We start from the raw sequence: 8,015 nt of genomic DNA, 5'->3' as shown, positions 1-8,015 counted from the left end.
ATTAAGCCTATAGTTTTGAATTTATTCATGAAAAACGCTATAATTTAGGACATTTATTTTATAAATAAGATATATAAGCCTAAATAAGAATGAAGAATATAGTAACAAACCAAGTCTTTATTGGTTCCCGGCTGAACACCGCTCCCGCGATAGCAAAGTTGATTCCGTTTGACGGATAAGCTTTCCTACTGCCATCAACGCCATCTGAGCCTCCAAAACGGTTGTTGCATCCCGATGCCGATGATTGTGCTGCATGCATGCAATTCATTTTCAATCAATCAAAATAATTAAACAAAGGATAGAGGAAAATCAACTGAATTAAGTAGGGAGTTAGCTCACAAATGAAATCAGCAACCGTTCTGCCATTAGTGAATCCGCCAGTGGGAACATGGTGGGAAAATGCGGAGCCATAAGGTGGGAAATCCGCCTGCACGCTGCAGTTTTTGTTGAGACGATTGTTCCCGGCTTCGAAAACCGAGTCCCCGAAGATGAAAACCGCAGGGACTTCCCGACACGACGAAAGATTAATGAAGACGACGAGAAGAACGAGTAGATGAGCGTGAAGCTTCATCTTCATCTTCCCCATGTTGACAGAAAAATAACGCAACGAGGAGGCCGTTATAGTGCATGAAAAGCACAAAAGAATGAAGAAAAGGTGGTCAGCAAATGTGAGTAACGCTCAAAAAGGGAAGGGAAAGGACGAAATGAATGAAACCGAAATGCACGAGGTTGGTGTTGGTTGCAGAAAAAGCTTCTTTACTTGAATGGTTATCGATTTCTTGAGGAAAAAGTTTAATTTGCAGTTCTTCATTTAATGGTATTTATTGTTTCTTTTTGACAAGATTCTGCTTGCCATCTTTATGAAAATCGATCACTTGATTCCTATCTACATTGATGCGAAGGAGGTTTTCTGTGCCATCCATCTACTGATCATGATTGTGCACAAACATTGGAAAAACCATGCCGCCTTTGGGTTTTTGTTGCCATCGGCGTAGAGGACCAAAGAGCCCACAACCATACGGGCTAGACCTAACAAAAGAAGCTTAGAGAGGGGTGTAAATGAAGATAGAGTACGATGAAATATTCGTGAATCACTCAGTTTATGTTAATTTATTAAGTTAAATAAATAAATATAAAAATATATTTATCTAATAAATGAGTAAATATAAATAAAGATGTTTTTGATTTGTTTATATTCACGAAAATGTTCAAAGTTCACTTATCAACTCGTTTATAATATCGTTTACTCATTTTCTTTTATTTTATTTTTTACATTTTAAATTGGTGAGGGGATTATATAAGTTCCTAAACTATACCACTTTTCTCAAATAAGTGGCCAAACTTTTTTTTAATCATCCAGGTGCCTAACGTTACAAACGTTACCACTTTAGGTATCTAGCCGTAACGATCATAAAATTCCACCATTAAGTGACACGTGTCATGTTATGATAATTTGAAATTTTTTATTTAAAATAAAAAATATATTTAAAAAAACTCAATTTTTTTTTGAAAAACTTTAAAAAAAAAAAACCTTGAAACTTCAATTTCAAACCCTAAACACACACCAACCATCGTCATTTGACGTCGATCAGTCCTACACCAGAACCTCCACCCTACACAAGCCAAATCCTACCATAAACATTACGTCTCCGACGAAGGAAACTGCAAAATCACGACCCAAGACTGTGTCTCCAATAAACTAAAACCCACAAATTCGTGACACCCAGGCCATCCAAAACGGTATAGTTTGGACATTTATTTTAAAATTAAGCCTAGTGATGAAGGGAGCCAAAGAGTTCAAAATGTGAAGTTTAAGGAGCTTAAGGACTAGCTTATAATTTTTTCATTTTCTTTAACTTGAAATTAAAAGGGTAAAACGCGAGTGATTGGTTGCCGAGGGGTCTCAAACCCATGTGCCTTGGCACTGGTTCGGCCACGGTGGTGGACTCTAGTGGAGTTCACGGACTATATTGAAATCTAAATTTTATTACGTTAGTCATTTAATTGATTGATGATGTCCGTCTTACAGTTTTTTTATATTCATCATATACGAAAAAATTATGTTATTAATATATATCTCTCCTCATAATTATTTCTATATGAACCACCTTGGAAATTATGTTAAACTCTCCCGAACATGTTGGTGAATGTTAAATGGACATCTTAACAAATATATAAACGAACATGTTTACGAACGTTTAAAAAACCGAACATGAATAATTTTAAAATAAAAAAAGAACACAAACACAACCTTCTTTGTTTAAGATCGATTCATCTACACATGTAAACCTAGAGAGCTCATATCCAACACTAGAGGGCAGCCAGTTATCAACAAGGATGCTCAAGAATCAGGGCATGTGGGAAAGTTCAATTCTGGTACAGATAATTGTCTGGTTTTGTAGCCATAAATGAATATATGTATATGTATATGTATATACATATAGTTTGCTTTACAATGATAAAGAAAGGCACCATGGGGTCACGAGCCGACTGACAAGAAACATCATATCAAAAAGTAATGGGTAGCTTTTGTAATTTTGTGCAAATTGCATCTTCCTTAGAACCAGCCATCACATGCCTCGTTTGCTAGCTTCAGGGAATTTCCTTGAGTGGCCAAAAAGCCTGCTCTTACTCAAGTATCACAGGCAAAACAAATGGGAATTTTCCCACGACCGAGAGCTTTCATGGTACACCTACACTGTGGAGCTGATTGATTTCCAAATTACTTGATTTGCTGGAATGTGATATATTGTCCCTTTGCTTCTCCTCAGTTAACTGCCTAAATACGTTTGTCCCATCCCCTAAACTCCCTTCGTACTCTATTTTGATCAATAAAAGGTTAAGATCTCGAATCTATCCGACCTAAATCCGAAAATGATTTGAACAAATGATCTAAAATGATTCAATTGGAAATTTCAGATAATCTAAACCCGAAATGATTCATAACAAGAACATTTAGAGTTAAATTGAATCACTAAAATAAATTATACGATAAAATTTTCAAATTAGATCAAACAAATTTTAGATCACAAGATTCTGACACCATCCATTTTGAGAAGGTAGGTTTGACAAAGAAATAGACTCAAATTGGTTTACAACCTTAAAATGAATAGGACCCAGAATCCCATACACCAAGATGTTACAAAATCCCAGGACATAGTCAATGTGAAAAAGATTAAGGAGAAAAAAGGGCAGACAAATTGGTGGTTAAAGCACACAAATATTGACTATGTAAACCAAAGACATGAAATTTGAGGACAAATTTGTGACCCAACAACCGCCGAGATCAACCTTGTGATATGCTTAAATCGACAACTTTTCTTCACACAAAGAAAGAAGGTATACTTCATCGAGAACAACTTGATTTCATTTTGGCGCACGAACCAACCGACTTCGGTGATAAATGAATTGTTATTATTTCTTGAAGTTCCGGGTTCGAGCATCAGGAATATCATGGATACGAGCGTTCAATATTAAAATTATTGAGAATTGTCCTTAAACATATATTACCTTGTGCTTATCCCAAATTAATAAAAAAAATCATTTCGTCCAATCTGAAATCAATGACCCTAAATAGTATGAAAACCTATGGCGTTTTCATATGGAGAAAATCAATGCACGTTAAAGGCTTTGCGGGATTGATGGTTGATGTGTGAAAAAAGTTATGGAAAAAAATGATATTTTTAAGTATTTTAAATATTTTAAATAACTAAATTTTATAAAATATATATTTAAAAATATTTGATTAATGATTTTTAAAATTATTTTATTAAGGATAAATTTTAAAAAAATAATTAGTCAAAGTTTAAAAAATTGACAAAAAAACATTAATAATGGACATCTTTTTATAGGACAGAGGAAGTAAAATTTATTAGAAGTTTATTTTAATCTTTTATTACCAAAAGAAATATTTTAGTTCATATTTATATTTAATGCGAATGATCATCCAACTCAGTTGGTAGAGCACAAGGTTCTTAACTTTGAGGTCGTGTGATCGAGTCCACGGAGGGCATTTCATAATTCGGAGGTCTTCCACGAAAATTGCTCTTAACCTGGCGTTGGAGGCAGCCTATTATCCTACCTCCCCCTTACCCCATTACATATGAGAATAAGGGTCAGTTAATTTTTTTATATTTATATTTAATGCATATTTTAAAAGTGAATGTAACATTGAAATCATAATATATCTTAAAGGAAATTAATTTGTTCAATTTGAAAACTGAGAAAGATGTGAAGAATAATTAAATTAAAATATTTAAGTCAATTTAATAATAACTTTAGTATTTTATACCAAAAATATCTATTTCTATAATATTGAAATTAAAATATTTTTTAATTTGAATTTTATTCATCCGAAAAGAACATCACTGTACGAGTAAAATTAAAATAAAATTTTAAATATTATACATGGATTAAAATATTTTTAAGAGATAAAAATAATTTTTTTAAGTAAAACATAAAAGCTTTTAATAAATTTTAGAGTTAATTGCATCGCATATCCTCAAATTATGGTCCTCGTTCTAAATTTGTTTTTAAACTTTTAAACATTCTAATTTCATCCTTAAACAATGGCTTTCATTCTAAATCAGTCCCCAAATTTTTGAACATTTCAATTTCATCCCAAAACTATGACTTTCATTCTAAATTGATCCTCAAACTTTTTGAATATTTCACTTTTATCCCAAACCATATGTATATATTAATCACATCCCCGTTAATAAAATCGTTACGCCAAATTATATTATTATATGTTTTAAAAAATAAATTTTATGTTAAATTACGGTTGAAACCAATTATATATTTGGAAGAATTTAGCGATGAAATTGAAAGATTCAAAAGTTTGGAGACCAATTCAAAGATGAAATTAGAATATTCTAAAGTTTAATGGCGATGAAGGTCATAGTTTAAGAACGAAGAATACACAATTAACTCTAAATTTTAATCAAACATGTGAACACACATCATGTCTCCATTATTAGGTTAAGATTATGAAGAAGCGTGAAAACAAAAGGAGAGTGCTGATGATGGAGTTTTGCATGATGGATAGCGTTGAATGTAAACTGGTTTCAATTCATGGATAGCAACCGGCCCGTTGCTGCATTTATCGAGACAAGAGCACAATCTTGTCCTCTGCTACAGAGGGGGATGATCATCAATTTTAGGCACAAAAGACGCGTGATTGCCATAAATTCCTAATGATAAGACTTCAACAAATTTACTAGACACCTCACTGTAGTTTCCATGATTGGTTCAACATCACCACGTAAATATGTGGGCACTCATCCTCGTTCTTATCCTTTCCTGCAGTTTCCTCCTCCTATGGTTTAGTTGCTTCATTCTCATGCTGGTTAGTGGTCGTGTGATCGAGTTTTACGGGGGACAATTCATAATTCAGAGGTCTCTCACGGAAGCTGCTCTCAACCTGACGTTGGAGGCAGCCTACTATCCTACGTCCCCTTGCCCCATTACATATGGGAATAAGGGTCACCTAATTTTTATTCTCATGTTGGTTAGTCTATTTAGGGATCGCGGTAGATCTGAAAATTTAGAAATGCAGGATTACATGTCTAATTTTTTTTAAAAAAATATTTTCAATACAATGAGTATGTGAATTTATCTGAAACAATGGATATGTATTTAGCTCTTGGAGGTCAAGTGCATTCGCTTATGTTGGGGATAGATAATGAAATGGATTGAGTAAAGTTTTCGATTGATCTTATACGACATTAAGAGTATATCATTTTGTACGAATTCGATTCAATTTATGTTAAAGAGATTTCATTCGATCTGTTAGAAATTTGGGGTGAAAAAATAACCAAAGCGACAAATAAGAAATGCACAAGAAACATGATTAAATGTGATTCGACCTTGCCTACTTTTACTAGCGGATGAACAACAATAAATTATAAACGTAGAGAATACGAAGAGTACAAATACATGATATCGTATGTATCCCAAAATTCTCTTCTAACATACTACAAAACTGTCTCTGTAATATAAACTCCAAAAATTGTAGATACCTCGAAAAAAAATCATTTATCCAAAATAATTATCTTAAAAGTTAATACTATACTATTATTTTTCTTAGTGAGCAAGAGAAAAAAGTATACATAAAATCATTGAGTTGGTCACTTTAAATTGAAAACACCATGGTTCCAATAATGGACAATAAAGCAAAGCAAAAAGGCTTTGAAAATTTGGAAGAGGGAAGAAGAAGAGAAAAACAAACAAACAGGGTTCACCTTCGCCAATCAAAGAGGAACACCCCGCCCCCCAACTAATTCGAGGTTTTACATGGAAACCAAGGGCTCAAATCATCCTCCACAAGAGGTGCCCACGGCTGAAACCAAGCACTTCCAAGCCATGAAAGATGGTGACAACAAGAAGCAGCCATTAGCACCCAAGCGAAGCTCGAACAAGGACAGGCACAAGAAGGTAGACGGACGAGGGAGAAGGATAAGGATGCCGGCTCTATGTGCAGCCAGGATTTTTCAGTTGACCAGAGAATTGGTCATAAGTCCGACGGCGAGACGATTCAGTGGTTGTTGCAGCAATCGGAGCCGTCCATAATTGCCGCTACCGGAACCGGGACTATCCCCGCTTCCGCTCTGACGGCTGCCAGTGCCTCTGTTGCTGGGCAGGGGAAATCTGTTTCTGCTGGTTTGCATGTCAAAAATTGGGCAATGGTGAGTGGGAATTTAGGGAGATCTCAAAGCCCAGGCGGGGCATGGTGTTCCGGGAACGGAATTGGTTCAGGGTTCGTTCAAGGCTCGGAGCAATCCACTTCAAATTTCGGAAGTGAAAGCGCCAATGTCCATAACTACGGGTTCCAAGGGCTTGAATTCCCGAGCATGAATCTGGGTTTTGTGAGTTTTTCGTCGCTGTTGAATGGTAGTAACCAGCAGGTTCCAGGTTTGGAGCTTGGGCTTTCACAGGATCAGCATTTCGGAATTTCGAATCCCCAAGCTTTTACCCAGTTTTACCACCAGATTGGGCGGCACGTTGTCGATAAGGATGATTCCCAGGGGTCCAAGCAGTAGCTAGAATTACCAAACAAGAAAAACGAGTCAACTCGATGATATATTAAAAGTAAAAAAAGTGCTTAAGGAGATTTCTGAGCCGTTCAATCTGCGGGGGGGGGGGGGGAGGAATCTACCGAGTCAATCTCGTTTTCAACATGGCAAACACATGCAAATTCCTTCTCCTTGTCTTGTCATTTGCAGATTAATCTTCTGAAGAGAAGAACAATGGCGAGGGAATTGGATCTACTTGAGGTGCTTGTTAAACATTCATGGATTTGGTTTGGTGTTCGTTAATTACATAGTTTATAAAAATTTTGTCGGTCGAATATCGCTTGTTTGCTTTGCATTCTCGTGTCTACACACGAAGTTGGGTTTGTATTTGGAAGTGCCGACGACGACGACGATGGGATTTCCATTGTTATAAAGTTCGAAAGTAGAGATTTAAAATTATAAGAAATAGTTAGTATCGGCTGTTATTCTATTAAAAATAGGGTAAACTACATAAATGATCACACTATAGGTCATGTTGCAAAATGACCACCATTTTTAAAATTATGACAAATATACCATTGAACTATTTAAATGGCTAAATCTACGAGATAATGTGTCGGAATTATTTATTTCACGAGATAACGTTCTCCCAAGATTAATTGCTGAAGTAGGGCGAATTGCACAGTGTTGGTCGTAGGTCGCCATGCCTTTCGGGCGACCTACGACGTGGCAGCTTCTGACGAGAGAATGATCGTGTGCATGGGACATGCACAACCCAACCCATAGGTCGCCATGCACTCCGGGCGACCAAGGAGGTCGCCATGCACGCCCGGCGGCCAAGCTTTTAACCCTCTGCACGCCCTGCATGTCATAGCTGGGAGATTCCTGCCCGACGACCAAGCTTTAACCCTTTGCTCCCTCATGCATGCGTTGCATCCATAGAGCGGGACGTGCAGAAATATCACATGGCCATGCAAGGAGACAAGGTCGCCGGGCGTGCAT

The 8,015-nt window shown here is 36.2% G+C and overlaps 1 pseudogene; it reads left to right on the top strand.

Moving 5' to 3' along the window:
- Positions 1-6,162: 6,162 nt before the first annotated feature.
- Positions 6,163-7,348, top strand: LOC120184234 (annotated as a pseudogene).
- Positions 7,349-8,015: the final 667 nt, after the last annotated feature.

The sequence above is a fragment of the Hibiscus syriacus genome, unplaced genomic scaffold (genome assembly GCF_006381635.1).
Source record: "Hibiscus syriacus cultivar Baekdansim isolate YM2019G1 unplaced genomic scaffold, ASM638163v2 tig00112863_pilon, whole genome shotgun sequence".
NCBI classification, from domain to species: domain Eukaryota; kingdom Viridiplantae; phylum Streptophyta; class Magnoliopsida; order Malvales; family Malvaceae; genus Hibiscus; species Hibiscus syriacus.
Note: the sequence above shows the minus strand (reverse complement) of the source record. Positions and strands in the feature narration are given on the sequence as shown.